This window comes from Chrysemys picta, chromosome 9 (assembly GCF_011386835.1).
Source record: "Chrysemys picta bellii isolate R12L10 chromosome 9, ASM1138683v2, whole genome shotgun sequence".
NCBI classification, from domain to species: Eukaryota; Metazoa; Chordata; order Testudines; family Emydidae; genus Chrysemys; species Chrysemys picta.
In genome coordinates, this window is record NC_088799.1 from 16,047,189 (window position 1) to 16,065,701 (window position 18,513).

General features: G+C 43.3%; 1 long non-coding RNA gene across 1 annotated transcript in view; it reads right to left on the reverse strand.

Annotated features, from left to right (window-relative positions):
• LOC101950133 (uncharacterized) overlaps positions 1 to 17,004 on the reverse strand; it is a 45,868-nt gene extending 28,864 nt beyond the window's left edge. The window contains exons 1-3 of the long non-coding RNA XR_256142.4: positions 16,881 to 17,004; positions 14,655 to 14,772; positions 12,714 to 12,780 (exon numbers count right to left, since the gene is read on the reverse strand). This is a non-coding gene — a long non-coding RNA (uncharacterized LOC101950133). The remainder of the gene's footprint in view (positions 1 to 12,713; positions 12,781 to 14,654; positions 14,773 to 16,880) is intronic.
• Between the last annotated feature and the right edge of the window lie 1,509 nt (positions 17,005 to 18,513).

Genomic DNA, 18,513 nt, shown 5'->3' on the forward strand with positions numbered 1-18,513 from the left:
AGGAGCATGGTGATTGCTCCATGGTTACATGATTTTTGCAGTAGTAACATCAGATTCTGACTTCCCTCTTCTCATTTGTTAAAGAACTTTGATGAGATACTTGGAAGACCAGGATGGTGACTTCACAAGAGCCTGAAGAAAGGTGTGCTGTAGTTCCCCCAGCTACCGAGAGGAAGGGATGTTGACTGAGATTCAGATGACAGCCCCCTGTGCCAGTCACCATTCGCCATGTGTCTTCCTAAAGTCCTCCAGCAAAAAGAGAGAAGGCCAGGAATAGAGGGGAAGTGAGAAGAAAACTGAGGACCTCTTCAGTCTTCATAAAGGAGACTATGTCTTTGGACAAAGGAATTTCTTCACTATCTCTTTTGTTTGGGGAGGATTTCTCATTTCCTAAAGCTGGCTGGAAAAGTGAATCTTTGTTTTAATTTTTTTGATAAAAACATGTTTGGTTTCGCACAGGAAGTTTCAAACTTCTTAAAAATGAAAGTTTGCATTTCATTTTGACTTGAATAGTCAATTTGTTTAGGCTTTTTAAACCAAACTACCAGAGCAAGACAACATTTTAAATGGAGACGTCAATTCTAAATGAAAACTCTAATTTCAAAATCTCCCATGGAAAAAAATGAAACTTTTAATTGGAATTGACATTTTTCCAAAAAATGTTCAGTGTAGAAGACATTGTCTTTGTTCAATGAGAAATATTTCTGCATGAAACATCTCAATCGTCTCTACTATTTCCTGTGTTTTATAGGTGAAAGGTGTCACTGTGCACAGAGGACAGCAACACTATGTACCACTTAAGTCCTATGTCGATGATTGAAATGGGATGTAAATAGCACATAGGTCTTGTGTGGGTCCTCTGAATAGCGGTGATTTTCAACCTATGAGATAGGCTGTTCACCCCTTACAGTAAGTTTTATCTTACTCCTGAAATAGTCCCATTTACTTCAATGAACCATTTTTTACTGTTGTTTGCCTTGTTTCTCTTTATTACATGCATTTACCTGGGGCTCATACTTTGTAGAAGACTTGTATTTTACCCAAAGTAAACATGGACAGCAATTAAAATCTTATAAGACTGCTTAGTAACAAGATTCTCCCCAAGAATTTGGTGCTCCATGAATAACTTATTGTTTTTCATTCAGTATTCTTGCGAGGTCCACAGACAATAGATGTTCTCCAGGTAACAAAACACTTCCACATTTCTTAAGCAGCAAATGATTTCAGCCTGTTCCACTGTGATATGCTGAAAATAGTAACGTGATTTGGAAATTATTTCCTCCCCCCCCCCCCCCAGTAAAGACATTCTAATATTGACCTTTTTGTCATTTTTCCCCATGTTATACAGAGAAAGTTTAGAGCATGATCATTCAATTCTTTCTCAAGTAGATAGCCCCACTGACTTTCCATTATCTTCTAATGACTTGGGGGCAGGAGGGGAGGAGGGTTACGTGCATGACTAAGCAGCTGCATGAATAAGGACTGCACAATCAGTCCCTAAAATTCTCCCTGCAGTTTCACTTGTGTATAATATTCTTCATGTCCTGTCCTAAACTCTTACGCAGTGTTATTGTGCTCTGCTAAACAACTGCCAGGTTCCCCCCAGGAGATGGCTGCATGTCAGTGGCGTAGGAAATAACCCCTTCAAATTAGTTTAGGGCCCAGTTCTGCAAAAGTTGGCCCTAAGGCCTTGATTCTGCCAAGACGTTTGCACATGCTTAACTTGTAAGCATGTGAGTGGTGTCACTGAGTTCAATAAAACTGCACAACAATTTAGGACAGGAAGTGAAGACAAAATAAATGGGACCACTCACGCGTAAAGTATCGTTATCTCAGTGTTACAGTTAGGAAAACAGAGGCATAGAGTGATGCAGTGACTTGGCCAAGGTCACACAACAGGGCAGTGGCAGAGCTAACTCCAAGTTCAGTGACCGCTCTGCCTCTACTTGTATTAGCTACTGAGCTTCGGTCCCAGGGACAGAACACATCACCTTACTCAGCTCTCTCTCTCTCATCCCACAAGCATCCTCTCTGTACATGGATCACTAGACACACAGAAATCCCTCTGTAGTCTAGCAGCCTGGGGTCAGGGAAGAGAGTTGCAGGAGTACACCATGCAACCAGGGCAGATCTGAATATTGAGAGCTCCCGCTGTTCAGGGATGCAGGCATTGGGTAGCTCCTAATGCACCTAAGCAGACTGGGAGTTGAAATCACAACACCAGCAGCAAATTTTTGGATTCACAGGTGCTAGGCAACAGGTTCCCTTCTTTCACTGGCTGTCCCTAGTAAGTTTTATCATTCCCCCCCCCCCACACACACACACACACCACATTGTGGTTGAATCTGTAGTTATTGCTCACAGCTCTAGGGAAGCTTTTGTTGTGGTCTCCTCAGCTATTTGGAAAGGTTTGCAATAGTTATTTTTCATTAAGAAAATAGATGCATTAATCCTCCCAATATGATTTTAGCTGGTTCCTAGTCATCTGGTATTTTCAAATGATTTCAGGAAGGATGTAAGGCTTGTGGGGCCAGATTTTCAAAATCACTTGTGGCCCGAGTTTTCAAGTGCTCAGCACCCACAAGTTAGGCAGCAAGACAAGTGTCCAGATTTCAGCAGAGCTCAGCATGCGGAGAGTTGTTGGGTGCTGAGCTCTTATGAACATCTGGCCACTTGTCTTGCTGCCTAACTGAAAATCTGGCTCTAGATTTTGTGGGTGCTGTCCATCTTAGAGCTGAATGAGAAATGTTTGCTTTCTTCGGGTTTTGGCTGCTCATTCTTTTGCACAGCAGATCCATTTTTTACTTCCACACAAGAAGTGATATATCCAGGAGATTGAACATGAACATCAAGTATGGTGACCAGACAGCAAATGTGAAAAATCGGGACAGTGGTGGGAGGTAATAGGAGCCTATATAAGAAAAAGACCCCAAAATCGGGACTGTCCCTATAAAATCGGGACATCTGGTCACCCTAGCATCAAGCAACCAAAAATAGATGAAATTTCATGACATGATTCTTATATGCAGTCATGTTTCTGACACTAATAAGACTCTTTTCCCTGGCTGTCTGGAAAATAGGCATAAATATTACATTCATTTTGCAGCAGCCTCATGATACTGCTAAGTAGCTATTGTAACATGACTGGATAACTTGGTTAAGAAAAAGCTTTTAACTTGTCAAATCTCAAAGCCCTCTCTGAAAGGCTCTGTAGTCCCAGCTCAGACACAAATTACAAAATTACCCAGGTTTACAATTTGGCATGGATTTAGTTTAATCAGTGAGAATTAAGAACCAATGGATCCTGGAAAAGCTTTTTTACCTTTATGTAAGGCTAACATTCCTGTTATGTTGTCTACTGATTGTTCTGCATTAGGACAGTTAGGCAGAAACAATTTGAGCTAATCTCTTAACCTTTGCAACTGGAGATATAGAACTCTCTTTCTTTAAAAAAAAAAAAAATAAATAAAAAGAGTGTGTGGTTTCCTTCTGCCCCTGTATAATTTTCAGTGGCATGCCCAGGGCTTTATCCATGTCCCACTGCAGTCAATGAAAAGATCCCCCCAACTTACAATAGAAGTAGGATGAGACCTTCACTGAGACAGGACCATTGGTTGTACAACCTTAGAAGCTGTACAATAAGGCAGGAGTTTTCAGGAGCCCTTGTCTCAGTCAGTGGGCCTGCTGCATGGGAGTTCCAATGGCCAACAAAATAGTTCTAATGATAGGATTATTTTCTGTCTTTAAATAGAAAACTTTAAAAATTGCAAAACTAAGACACAAAATCACACCCTGCCAAAGTCAAAGTTTCTCATGCAACATTTATTCTGCCCCCTTGTGTAAATACACAATATAGACTTTCACATACTGTTCCTCAGATAATACAGCACAATGCATTGTCACCCCATAACTTCATAAAGTGCACAAGTAAACGAAGGATAGATTGGCAGGAGCATAACCGCGACTCAGGGTGAAATTCTGTGCACGGGGCTACAGCAAAGATGTAGCATCACTTAAGTCCAACTGTAGCCCTCACATAAACAAAGTTTCAGTGGAATGTAAGTGGTGGGAATGCACCTTGTGCTGGCTTTTTGTATGGAGTCAATTTCACCTTTCCTGTGTATTTTGCACACAAATTATGTTAACAAACATTGTTTGGCATACACAGAATAGTAAACAATGCTACGAGAGACTAAACATGGGTATCTAAGGGTTTAGACAAAAACTGTATGATTTTATATTGTTGATAAATATGATGAGATCATGCAATTAAAGACAGTGGCCCAAAGCCTCAGCTTGTGTAAATTGGCCCAGTTCCATTAACTATGCTGAAGATCTGGCTCTATACCCGAATGCATGTGCACAGGGGGACAGATTTAAGCTTGCATGTGCAGCCTTAACTTTGGTAGTTGCTGACCAAGTGCTTAAGTGGGTAAGCTTAAACATAGATTTTTAATAGTATGGACACTGTTATATAATATGTACAGTATCTCCTGGAAAAAACAACCGGTAAGACTGCATACAAACAGGTCCTGTATCCAGATTAGTGTTGAAAAGAAGTTAGGTTTATCCCTTTGTTCTCTCAACCTCCCCTGCCGACTCCTACTTTGTTCTTATTTACAGTGTGGTTCCTGTGGTCTAAGGAAGGGCCCAGCTGTGGTGATGGGGAGGAAATAACTCCCACTCCCCTCAGGAAGGGAAATGATTGCTCTAATTTCCATCACCCAGCGCTGACTGAGTGTGGTCCCTCACAAATCAAAGGAAACGGGAGGCATGCAGGAGTATCCTGCTATGCCCTTCCTGCTATTTGTACAGGGAGACAGACGGAGTGAATCACAAACCTGACCAGAGCAGCAGAAAAAAGTCTTTTGACAATAGGATCAGCATTGTGAATAACAACAAAAGGCCCCGGTCTGCAAACACATAGTGACGTGCTTACGCATGGACTTCAGTGAGGTTTACACACAGCAGGTGAAATTTGGCACCATTACAGTCAATGGAAGTATCGCCATTGACTTCCATGGGGTCAGGATTTTATGCCGTATGTAGAATTAAGCATGTGAATAAATTTTTGCAAATTCAAGGCCCAAATCAGGTGTTGAAGTCTAATATATGTAAAGAGAGTGCAGATCTGGGCAAATGCTGCAAAATACCTTCTGCAAATATCCATCCCAATGTTCCTTTGGCCATGCTCACGCCCCGTTTGTATTTCCTTCCCACCAGTAGCTACAGTTCTGCTGGCATGAATGTCCATGCCAGGGAAACTCCCCAAAAATCACAGGAGTGAGTCTCTGTGGAAATTGAATTTTAAATGTGTAGGTGTAAAAAAAAAAATCACAGTAGAGATGCTCATGCAGTCAAACAACAGAAACCAGGCCATGTGATGGCCTATCCGACCAGCCATGAAATGAGATGCCTGGAATCATGAATATTGAGAATTGCACAGTGGCAGAGCTGAGCTGATTAATCCACAGAGTTAAAAACATTACAAAAAATGTGTCAACAATTTAGAATGACAGATAAAAACAAGGAAATCACAACCCGCTCATGAATATTCCATGAGCAGGAAAGGAGGTTAAACACTCTCCTCAGGCTCTTTTCCCTCACAATACAAGTAAGATTTAGTCTCTTCCATCTTAAAAACCCCACCCTTGACCCCACTTACCTCTCCAGCTACCACCGCCCCATCTTCCGTCTGCCTTTCATCTCTAAGCTCATTGAACGTGCTGTCTACAATGGCTGTCTGGAGTTCCTCTCCTCTGACACCATCCTAGACCTCCTGCAATCTGGCTTCTGCCCATTGCACTCCACTGAAACCATTCTTGTCAAAGGCTGCAATGACCTAGTCCTAACCAAAACTCAGAACTAGTACTCCATCCTCATCCTCCTTGACCTGTCAGCTGCCTTTGACACCATTGACCATGGTCTTCTTGAAATCTTGTCCTCCGTTGGCTTCTGAGACTCAGTCCTCTATAGGTTCTCTTCACTCATTCCTTCAGCATGTCCTTCAGAGGATCCTGTGCATCTCCCCTCAAACTTTCTGTGGGGGTTCCAGAGGGCTCTGTCCTTAGTCCCCTTCTCTTCTCCCTCTAACACCTTACCTCACTGTAATCTCATCCACAAACACAAATTCAACTATCATCTCTATTCTGACAGCTCACCGATCTAGCTCGCTACTCCATCCCTGCCTCCTTCTAACTAAACACTTCAGCCTGTCTCTGACATCTTATGGATGTCTAGCTGTCAGCTCAAACTCAAAAGGCTAAAACACAGCTTTTAAGCTTTCCCTCCACCTCTCCCCCCATCTCTTTAATAGATCACTGTAGACAGCACCACCGTCCTGCCTGTCACTCAGGCCTGTAACCTGGGCATCCTCACATCCAGTTATGGCTAAATCTTATGGATTCTTTCTACATAGCATCTCTACGATACGGCCTTTTCTATCCATCCACACAGTTAAAATGCTCATCCAGGTGCTCAAGATCTCACATTTCAATTACTGCAACATCCTTTTCCCGGGCCTTGACAAACGCCCATTCAGAATGTTGCTGCAAGGAGCATTCTTCTAGCATGGTGCTTTTTCCATGCCACCCCTGTGATGTTGCACTCTATATGATTTTATGAAAATATGCTAATGTAACTGGAATATGCTTTATGCAAAAGGTCTCTTGTAAGGTATCATTACAAAGCTTATAATCTACTGAGTGTGATCATCCTGTTTGTACAAACGTACCACTCTTGTATCTGAAACTAGAAATATGAAATATAACTCTGGGCCTATTGTAATTATGCAAAGTGTGGGCCATTAATGGCAGTTTGGAATCTTGATGACTCCCATTAACCAGGACAATTGACTGTAGATGGCTCTGTTTTACCTGTAAATCTTCCTGTATAACTGTGTGCTGGCAAGTGGGTAATGAAGCCTTACAGTGACATGTGACCATGTCACCTGAACTGGAATCCATCTTTAACCTGGTGCCTTTCCATTGAGAAGGGGGGAGTGGGAACCCAGAGAGGGACAAAGGATTCCCGCCTTATGTAAAAGATATATAAATGGGTGGAACAGAAAAGAGAGGGCCATCATGAAGATTCCCCTAGCTATCACCTGAGCTGGAACAAGAGCTGTACCAGGGGAAAGAATTGTGCCCAGACTAGGAAGGTGTCCAGTCTCAGGAAAAAACTTACTGAAGCATCTCTAAGGGTGAGATTATCTGTATTCAGTTTGATTAGACATAGATTTGCGTGTTTTATTTTATTTTGCTTGGTGACTTACTTTGTTCTGTCTGTTACTACTTGGAACCACTTAAATCCTACTTTCTGTATTTAATAAAATCACTTTTTACTTATTAATTAACCCAGAGTATGTATTATTCCCTGGGGGGAGGGGGCAAACAGCTGTGCATATCTCTCTATCAGCGTTATAGAGGGCGAACTATTTATGAGTTTACCCTGTATAAGCTTTATACAGGGTAATACGGATTTATTTGAGTTTTAGACCCCATTGGGAGTTGGGCATATGAGTGTTAAAGACCAGAACACTTCTGTAAGCTGCTTTCAGTTATGTCTGCAGCTGTGGGGCAAGTAATTCAGACCCTGGATCTGTGTTGGAGCAGACGGGTGTGTCTGGCTCAGCAAGATGGGGTGCTGGGGTTCCGAGCTGGCAGGGAAAGCAGGGGCAGAAGTAGTCTTGGCACATCAGGGGGCAGCTCCCAAGGAGGGTTCTGTGATCCAACCCATCACAACCCCTGTCTCTGAATGACTCTACTGGCTCCCCATTCTCTAGTGCATCAAACAAACTGCTTGTCTTCACTTTCAAGGCTCTTCACAACTTGTCATCTCTCATGTGCTATTGAAATGTCAACTCCCGCTTCCGATCAGCCCATGGTGCCAGCCTCCAGCATCCATTTGTAAAATTTTCAAACAAGCACCTTTGTGCTTTCTCTCACACTGCCCCTCACGCTTGCAAGGAGCGCACCATAACCATCCACAAAGGCATCTCTTTGTCCACCCTCAGCTCCCTCCTTAAAACTCCCCTTTGCCATGATACCTACAAAAAAAATTGGCAGTGGTTAGGCTGCTGGTGCATGGAGACCACTGCCTGTCATTCTGACCAGCATTGTCGATTTCCTTGTAGTCCCCTGTCTATATCCATCTCTTGGCTTATACCTAGATTGTAGTCTCCTTGGGACAGGGACTGTCTTTTTGTCCTGTGTTTGTACAGCACCTAGCACAATGGAGTCTTGGTCCATGATAGTAGGAGTGATAATAAATTATTAATTGGGAAATATTTGCTTAACTCCACCAGCGACCATCACCAGGGGATAAAGTTTGCATATGACTTTATGGGATCATTGGGGCTGAAAGGTCCTACAGAATATAGTATTTTATTATACATGAAGATAAATTATTATTTATAGTTACTCTTACTGTGGTAACTTGAGGCCCCTTCTGAGATCATGACTCCAGTACAAATACAATGAGTCCCTGTCAGTTTACAATTTAAGTACAAGGCAGACCAGGGTAGGAGGAGAAGCAAAGTCAGAGAAGTGAAGAGACTTGTTCAAGGTTACACAGCTAACAGAGTCAAGATTAGAATCTTTTTCTCCTGACTCAGAGTCCAGTGTCCTATCCAGTAAATGACACTGCCTCGTATAGAGATGCTCTGGTCTCAGGCATTGTAACTGGGTTCCGGCAGTAAAAGAAAAACATAATTTTGAGCTATCTGAGTTAAAACTAGACAAACTCAGGGACAAAAGAAATGCTACTAGGAAATGCTCTGAGGCAGCCCTTTAGCACATCGCTCTGCCAGATCAAACGTGGCAAGTAGAGAGGACGTGCTGATGCACCACAGGCATCACAGGACAGACCACGCTGGTAGCATTCGTATTTGCCTCCATGCAACTGTCTTTCAGTCCACTCGATTATTATCTGTGGTTTAGCATGAGCTGGAAGAGACACAGTTTCCCGCCTACTGAGCTTAGGATATGCACTCTTTCCTGATCCATTAAAAAATACTGGCTCAGTCACTGGTGCCATGGGATCATATATGAAATTGATTAGTGCTACATTTATTTCTTCAGATTAAGGGCCAGGTCCTCGACTTGTTAAATCGGAGAAGCTCCACTGAAATCAGTGGAATTGAAATCAGTGGAACTATACCAATTCATACCAGCTGATGATCTGATCCTATAATTGATTAAAACAACAAGCATACCTAAAACAGATATACAGATCTGTGTCTGGCAGAAACAATGCAATTCTGCTTGAAGATAACACCTAATATACCTAATAGCGGCGGTGAGCTGTGGCGGTGGGGGGTGCAGGGAGGGCCAAAGGAAGTAACCCGGAGGGGGGGGCCAAGGAACCGCTTCCCCCTCCAGCTCACCTCCGCATCCTCCCCCAAGCGCGCCGCCGCTCCGTTTCTCCCCCCTCCCTCCCAGGCAAGCCTGGGAGGGAGAGGTAGGAGGGGAAATGCGGTGCACCCGGGGGAGGAGGCGGGGCTGGGGATTTGCGGAAGGGGTTGGAATGGGGTGGGGAAGGGGCGAAGTTGGGGCGGGGATTGGGGGGGCACGGGAATTTTTTTTTGCTTGGGGCGGCAAAAAACTTGGAGCCGGCCCTGCCTTGGTGAATCCATGCTGACTGTTCCTGATCACCTTCGTCTCCTCCAAGTGCTTCAAAAAGCCCCATAAACTTCAGAGAGGGACTGGGAACTCTTACACAAGATCATACCTGCACTCTTAGTGCTGCTTCCATTGAAACCGCCCTAGGAATTGAAGATCCCTTAGGTCACAAGGCTTCCAACAGCTTAGAGTAGGCCAGCAAACAAGACCCTGCTTCCACTGAAATTCATGGCAAAACTTCCACCGATTTCAATGAGGAAAGAACAGGTCCTAAAGCAGAAGAAATCGGTCACTGGAAGGAGGCAAACTAGCCAACCCACCTTTTCTCTCATCTTTACTGTTATTAGAACTTGTTTCGCTGTAATTACTTCTGCACTGATATCTGTTTACATATTTTCTGTCAATGCAAGTATCCCCAGTACACCTGCCTCTGAGCTTTCAAACCATTCCCTCTATACTTGCTTCTGAACACCTCTTTCATTGGTATCTCCTCTCAACTCCAATCCAGTCTTCATTGGCGGCAGTGGAGATATTCCCATTGACTTAAATGAGAAAAGGATCAGGCTTAATGCTCCTGTTTTCCTTCTCCCCTTTTCAGTACAGATTGTAACTAACCTGAGGCCACAGAGAACAGACACCAAAACTGCCAGCTGCACTATACGTCTGCAGCACAGAGGTCGGAACCCTAAACCTTCCACTCCTCCCAAAATCACAGATCTACAGCATTTAAATTAAAGAGGAATGCCCATTAGGGATTATATCATATTGAGGCTGGAGCGACTAGATGGATGTACTGACAGCTGCATAGTGCTAAGTAGGGACACCTGTCACCCAGGAAGGTGTGGGAGACCATATGGGCTGTTATCCCCCAATAGGGGGTTGAGGCTTTGGCACTGGGAAGGGAATGTGCTTCCTCTTTCCCTTCCCTTTGTGGGCAAGGGCAGAGGTGACTTGAATAGTTGTTTGAGGAGTTGAATTCCTAGTTCCCAGGGCAGCTGCCCTCAACACCAACTGTGTGTTACTCTCTCAAGCAGCCACCTGATCTGATTGTATTTGCCTTTGTGCTCCGAACTCCTCCCTCTGCTGTTTTATAAGATCTGTGGGGCGGGGTCTCCCCTTCTTTTTTTGTTTCAGAGTGTGCCAGGCCCATGGGATTATCATCATTATTCTGTTTGGTATTTAGCACAGGATGGTCTATCATTAATAAAGGCAAACTCTGCTGTTTATTATCTCTGACAGCAGAAATAGTGGGGCCCACTGTATCTGTAGCTGATCCTAAACACTCTTAATTGCTCTGCGGAATTAGAGATGAGAATTCTAACAGAAACAGGCACCCTGTCGGCGTGCAGCACTGTATTCTAGTCTCCTGCAATGCAGGAGGTTTCAGATGTGTGAATGACAAGTGGCATTTTTCCTTGCGATGGCCCCAATATTTCCTCATTTTGGAGGAAGATGGAAAGAGATGACAAGCATGTCAGTCCTGAGGGAAACTCCACTAGTATCTCAGCGAGTTGTAGAAATTGTTCAGGAACGGTTCATTCATGCGAGTATGTGACCTTTGTTACACTGCCAAGGTTAGCAAACCCCAGGGGATCTGCTACTAGAGTGCCAGTCGCGCAAATTAAAGTGGCCCGGAGATGCACTTTAACTTATGCACCCCGTTTCTCTGAGATTCTTTTTTCCTTTAAATTGGAATGTGTGTAATTTGTTTCTTGTAGCCACTCCCTGCCTTATTTCTACTCCATCTGGGTTGCATGCCTTTTTCCCAAGTACTAAGCAGGTTCCTGAGATGCATCCCACCCCAATGCTCCTCCCCACCAGTCTAGCAAGGAGAATATCTACCCTGCACAATTGAAATGCAAGAAGGGGACACACTACAGGAGTTTTAATAAGAAGTATGCTAAAAGCAGAGATACACAGGATGTAATTAGATTAGAACAGGGCCCAAGTGAAGTATTGGAGAGGTTTATAATTGTCCAGGAACAGACTGATGCCTCTCAGATTTATATGTGATCAAAACTAATTTGAAAAGCTGTTATATGTGCTGAAGCTGAAGAAGGGAATTAACATAATGCAGGCAATTCAAGACAGGATGTCTCAGTGAAAAGGCTGGTGAGAATTTGGAACAAGCTGCCAAAGAAAGCACATGGTGGACATTAACCCAAGAAAGCTGGAGAAATAATATTATGGTGACAAATCTGTGGCCAGCAACAGTTCCTGGTAGCCACTGTGATGCACACCAAGGCTGCTTGGAACCTCATGTAGGTAACAAAGAGAAAACTCAGATCCTCTTGTTTTAAAAAGTCCCTGGATCCTACAGCTTGAACTAAAAGACAATTGCCTTTAGCGCTTAGCAGTATGCGGCATATGAAACACAATTGAAGGTGGCGATCTATATACCCACTAGCCAGTTTGTTACAGTTCTTTGCACTTTCACATCTTTCATCGTAGGACACTGAAGTGATTTACAAACATGAATTCTCATAAAGCCCTTATAAGGGAAGTGTTATGATACTCAGACAAGGAAAGTGAAGTATGGAGAGATTAAGGCCCAGATCCTCAAAGATACTTAGGCACCTAAATCCCTTGAAATCAATAGGTGTTAGAGGGTCTGGGCCTAAGTGACTAGTCTGAGGCACACAAGGAGTCAGCAGCAGAATCAGGAATTGTACCAACCCCTGGTCGCCTGCTCTAACCTAACAGTGCTCCCACTCCTATGGCAAGAAGAAATAAAAGGGCACAACCATCAGTTAGATGTGGAGGTTCATGATACAGGAAGTTAGCCAAGAGGTGTTCTTTCTAGTTTGGCTGCTGCCATTTCACTTCAGCAGAAGTGCAGCAGAAAAGGGATCTCTCAGAATACCTAACTGATATCTGCAGTGTAGACAACTGACAGAACAAGGTAGCTCAAATCAGATCCCCCCACACCCTGCTCAGCCAAAGTACCAGGAAGAGAAGAGGACTTAGCCCCACCCCACCCCACCCCCAGTTGAAAAGCTGGTTGTGTCCCTAGCAGAAGGTGATAAGGAGAGGACTTTATCTTTCCCCCATCGCTTGCCAGGAGAGGACAAAGGAGTCTTTGCTGATACCTACCCTGGATGAGGCCTTACTGGTTTTCTCCTCAGTCACTAGGAATGAAGGGGAAGTCCTATCTGGCTCCCTAAAGACACAGAGGACAAATAAGAGGGTCTGTCAGGTTTCCTGGTTAAAATTACACAATGTCCCCTGCAGTGAAATACATGTCCGTGTTGAGGCCCACACCAGGCCTAAGTAGGACTTACATAGTGATCAGGCCTTGTGCAGCCCTGCACAGTGGTAAGTTTTACCTACAATGACTGTTTTGCACAAAGCAAGAGTTAATTATCATATTCAGGGTTTACAGTTTGGGTCAATGGCACTCAGCTCCCCCCCCACATACTATACAAATTGTTCCAGCACCCCTGCTTCGTTGTATAACCCTTATAGAGGGATTCAGAACTACATGTATCCTACCAACAGTTCTATCTCACTCACCATTCTTTGTCCTTCAGGATCTGCCAAACACCGTGCTGTAAGCTACATGGTGTAGCCAACCACCCACCAGTGTCTGACCAGTTTTCAAAGGCAGACAGTGGATCAGGTAGTGGATGTAAATTCCTTACTTGGACATCTCTCATACTGTAATGAACTAATTTTGGGCCAGATCCTCACCTGATGTAAAGTGACATAGATCCACTGAGTTCACAGGCATGTATCCATTGAGTTTAGTGGACGGATGTTGATTTACATCAGCTGAGAGTCCAGCCCTTAAAGTTTAAGAGTCAAATTCTGTTCTCTAACACATGCACAAAACTCCCATCCCAGGACAGAATTTGGTCCTACTCAAGTAAGCTTATTGTTTATCAGCAAGGAACCTCTTGGTGAAACTTTTTTTTCCCTTCTGCATAAACAGACCAAAGATAACATTGACAAAACTGCCTCCGTTTCATTAGAACCTGTTGATAGGAGAGAGAGATTCATTTGTAGGAGTTGCTGTGTTTGCAGCAATTTAATCTCATGTTTCTTATTATTGGATATCCTTGTACGTGGGCCTGACCGGCTTTTCCAAAATGTCACACTGTGTGTAGGCTGAAAGGGGCTGCACAGATTCAAATATTTTGTTACACTCCATGAATGGTTTATCTAAGGAGTAGGAACCAAGGACACTCTGCACAGAGCATTATGAAAGATGAAGGGGGGGGAAACAGCACAGAGTCAGGGTAATACCAGGAAATGCTTCTGAGTCATTAGCTGCAAGGCTGATTTCCAGGATGTTTCACATTTTACTTACAAAGTTATTGATAATTAGCTTCTTTAAAATTAGGGCTAAATCTGGGCTAGTTCTAAAATGGATCCAGATTAAGCCCGTAATTGTGATGTATACAGACAAAACTATGGGTGAGTTAAGTATGGGTAGATTTGTTTATTTTCTGTGTACTGCAGCTTTCAATTTCTAATTCCTAAATTTCTGCTTATGTGGAGACTTCACCAACTACTTAGTTTCCAGAGCTGATTTTTAGCCTGAAACAGACAAGATTTGTACACCCCCAACCCCACCTCTCATCAGGATGTCACTTTTATTGTTTGCCTTCACCAAAAATAAAAAGGTAATTTTACACAGGAAATGCATGCATGGTGGATCTATGTGAATGAAAGCAAAACAAAGAATCTATCAAAATTGTGTTTATATAGGGACAGTTCCTTAGCAGCGGTAAATCAGCGTAGCTCCATTCACTTCAATGGAGCTAGACCAATTTACTCTAGCTGAGGCTCTGACCAATGGTTTAGCCATGCATCCATTTATGTTCTTGTCTCAAAATGGTTGGCATGGCTGTTCAAGTTTTCAACCTTTTTAACAGATGCCATCTGATGGCTTTATTTTTAGCTCTAGTGGCAAAAAATGGTATTTGAATACTGGCAGTAACGTATATCCACATTTTGTTAGTCTTATTTCAGTGAGCTAATAAGGGAAACATAGAAAGATTGTAAACTCTTCAGGATAGGGACCATATTTACCTCTGTTTGTACAGCACCTAACACCACAGCGCCCTGATACTGTGCTGATGTTAAACCAGGACATCTCTTGGAAACTTCAGGAATTAGTGGTGTTCAAGTCATTGCACATTTGAGCCCCCTAGTGAAGAAAAGCCATACATTAGATGTTGATTCAACTAAATTCATATAATAAATGCACTTGTCATATGAATAAATCCCTGCTGGTTTGGTGTTTATTCTTAGCTGAATAGGATTCATGTTATAAAGATTATAAATTCTGTACAAATAATAGAGTATATGTATATAAGGGAGAATAGATACTATATTATGAGTGGTCCTGGTCCCATTTAAATCAATGGTAAAACTCCCATTCACTTCAATGGGACCATGATTTCACCCTATATATATTAAGGGAAATTTTCTCCAGTGGTCACCATATTCTTAAGACTTCATTCAAAGCCTATTGAAATCAATGAGTGTCTTACCTTCAAATTCACTGGGCTTTGAATCACACCCTTGTTTTGGACTTGATCAAGCAAACCCTTACTCACACCCTATTCACTTAAGTGAATTCAAGGGGACTCTTGTCACGAGTAAGGATTCATTCCAAGGGTACATCCAGACTACCCGCCAGATCGGCGGGTAGCGATCGATCTATCAGGGATCGATATATCGCGTCTTGTCTAGACGTGATATATCGATCCCCGAATGCGCTCCCGTTGACTCCGGAACTGCACCAGGGCGAGCGGCGGTAGTGGAGTCAACAGGGGAGCCGCAGCCGTCAATCCCGCGTCGTGAGGACGGGAGGTAAGTTGAAATAAGACATGTCAACTTCAGCTATCCTATTCACGTAGCTGAAGTTGCGTATCTTACATCGACTCCCTCCCTCTCCCCCAAGTGTAGATCAGCCCTAAGAAATAGGGTTTGCAGGATCGGGTCATCACCTAATTCTTCCGATGGTGAAGTATCTACAAACCTTCAGCGCTTCAAATTAGTGACGTTTCATTGCAATTAACTGTGATCATTGCTTTGCTGTATTGTAATATGGATATTTAGGGAGATGGCTGATACTGTGGCTCATCTAAACCTGAAGATTTGAATATTTTGAAGTGAACATAATGGATTGCTCAGCTGTACATAAGGAATGTAGTCGAGTGAGAGCATATTTCAGTGCAACCAAGTACTCACCTTTAAACACAGATCTCAGTCTTGCCTTATTTGGTGGCCACTCTCCTACACAACTTACAAGTTACTGTAACTGTACACTGAAGGAGTAAAGCACCATTCAGCTAGTGATCACTGAGGCCTGGTCTACCCTGGGGGGGAGGGGGGCGAAATTGACCTAAGATACGCAACTTCAGCTTCGAGACTAGCATAGCTGAAGTCAACGTATCTTAGGTCGACTTACCTTGCATCCTCATGACGCATGGTCAACTACTGCCGCTCCCCCGTCGACTCCGCTTCCGCCTCTCGCCGCGGTGGAGTACAGGAGTGGACGGCAGAACGATCGGGGATCAATTTATCGCGTCTACCCTAGATGCGATAAATCAATCCTTGATAGATTGATCACTACCTGCCGATCCGGCGGGTAGTGTAGACGTACCCTAACAGTGTCAACTGACCCAGGCAACCAATGAGAAACATCTTTAGTTTGCTATAGCATCAGAGACCCATCTATGGATGCAAACCTCAAAGATGAGAGCACTAGTATTCTGGAAAGAAGCAGCTGTAGTGTGGCCCTATAGTAGCGATAAAACAAACTGTTGTATTTTAATCCATGACGTTTATTGAATGGCTGTCTGGCTTCACTACTGTAGTTGAATATTAATTTGTTATGGTTTTCAGCTGCCATTAAAAACACAGACCATGTCCTTCTGTAGGACAGTGTTAACCCACAGATGCTCCTTAGGCACAGGATGCTGTTGCTCTGACACCAAACATGGTTTACTGCTCAACTCCTTCTTTGTGATCAACCACAACTCTAGGTAGTTCATGCTAATTATAAAGCTGTGCTTCATTTTCTTCAAGGTCTTCCCACGCAGATTCTGCCACCTCCTCCAGTAAGGAAATGCAAGTGGTAATGATTCAAAAGCTCCGGCCAGAGGCCACTCGTCTATTACCCTGTAAAGGCTGATTCCCCACTCTGGCACTTTGAGTTCAGAAGGTGGGGGCCTGCAATTATTCTAAAAATTAATACTGGCCACTCAAGCTTATATTAAACTCCAAAGGTTACAGCTTTTCTCTGACCTTGGATGGGTAGATGCTGCCACCAAGCAAGTGCAGAACCCCTTTGAGAGCCCAGGAAGGAGCACTTGGGAATTCCTTCCTGTGGGGTACTCACAAGCCCTTTCACCCCCACCTCGGGGAAGAGCTGAGAAAGAAAACAAAGGAAATCAGCTATTGCCACCAGCTAATTAAACAACATAGGCACAAACCTCTTAGGACACAAAATCCAATCCTGTTCTTAAAAAAGGTAAATTTTCTAAAAAGAAAAAGAAAATACATTGAAAACTCAGGCTATTGCTAGATTTAAAAAATCCACTTTACAAAAATTCAGCATCAAGAATGACGTTCTTGAGGTCCATCTTAACGGTTACCAGCAAAACATGAGCATTTGGGGTTAGCACAGAGGAGTCCACAAGCCATAAAGAAATAAAAAGAAATAAACCTAATTGCATCTTCCTAGACATTTCCTGATCTACTTACATGTCTGGGGTTTCAAGTGAGTAGTTTATAGGTATGATTCAAATGATTTTTCATATCTGGCCCCAAGCTTCTTACAGTATAGTTGCTCTGTCCCTTCTCTCCGGGAGAACAATATAGACAGACAAAGGGGAAGTTTTTCCCCCAATTTTAAAAAGTTCTAGCCTCCCATTGGATTTTTTGCTCAGGTGCCCACTCCCTTCCTTTTACCTATGCAGGGAGACTTTTTAACCCTTTACAGGTAAAGCAAGTAGAGAACAGCCAGTAAGAGGGATTTTATAGCTAACTGGCTGGCTTGGGTCTATAAAAGGGAGCTCCCCCCGCCCCCTCCATTTATCACATACCTTCATCCAGAAAGTCGTACCAGTTGATATTTCAGAACCACTGGGGGGCTTTGTGGAACGTTTATGGAGTTTTGTGCTGCTGAAAAAGCTTCAATAAACACAGAAAAGCCCATGGTGCTGTAAAGCTAGAGTCCTCGTTGTCCTGGGAGGATTAGCTGGCTCTTTCCTTTGTATTGTTCTACAGTGGATTATACACATGTTTATGATTTTTGAAAATAGTTCTCGTAGGGCAAGTGCCAAAACTGGTTTAATACATTACTGACTGGGGGCTGCAAAATGGGGGCTCTATATCTCACCCCATCCCTCCACCCAATCCCAGCTGCCTGACAACCAATCCTTACTTCATACTGCCCATTCACTGCTTAAGAAATTCAGTATCTAACCCATATAATTGACACCACAACAGTCCTGGTTAATAAATGCTGCAGACTGTTAGTCTGGGCAATCTTGTGAGAAGAGATTGTCATGCACAATAGAAAAAAGTGGGACAGGGTTGAAATTACATGTGTCTGATCCATCAGCAGGCATTCTAGTTAAGGAGGTTACCTGCAATTGCTGGGTTCTCTAATCTCTCTCTTATATCTTCTCTAATATCTTTAGGGTTCAAAGCTCATGTGTCTGCTCATGCCAGAGTTCTATCTTAGCTCCCGCATCAGTCTCTGACTCAGCCGCCTCATCACAATCACTTGTCAATTTCTTCACAGGGGTTGTAGAGTTCCTATCTGAGTCCTCAGGCATAAAATTGCTTTCAGAGTCAGTGCTGAATGCCATTGCAGGCTGCAAACTAGATAAGCTCTCGTGCATCCTGTAAACTGCTATCTACTGTGTAACCA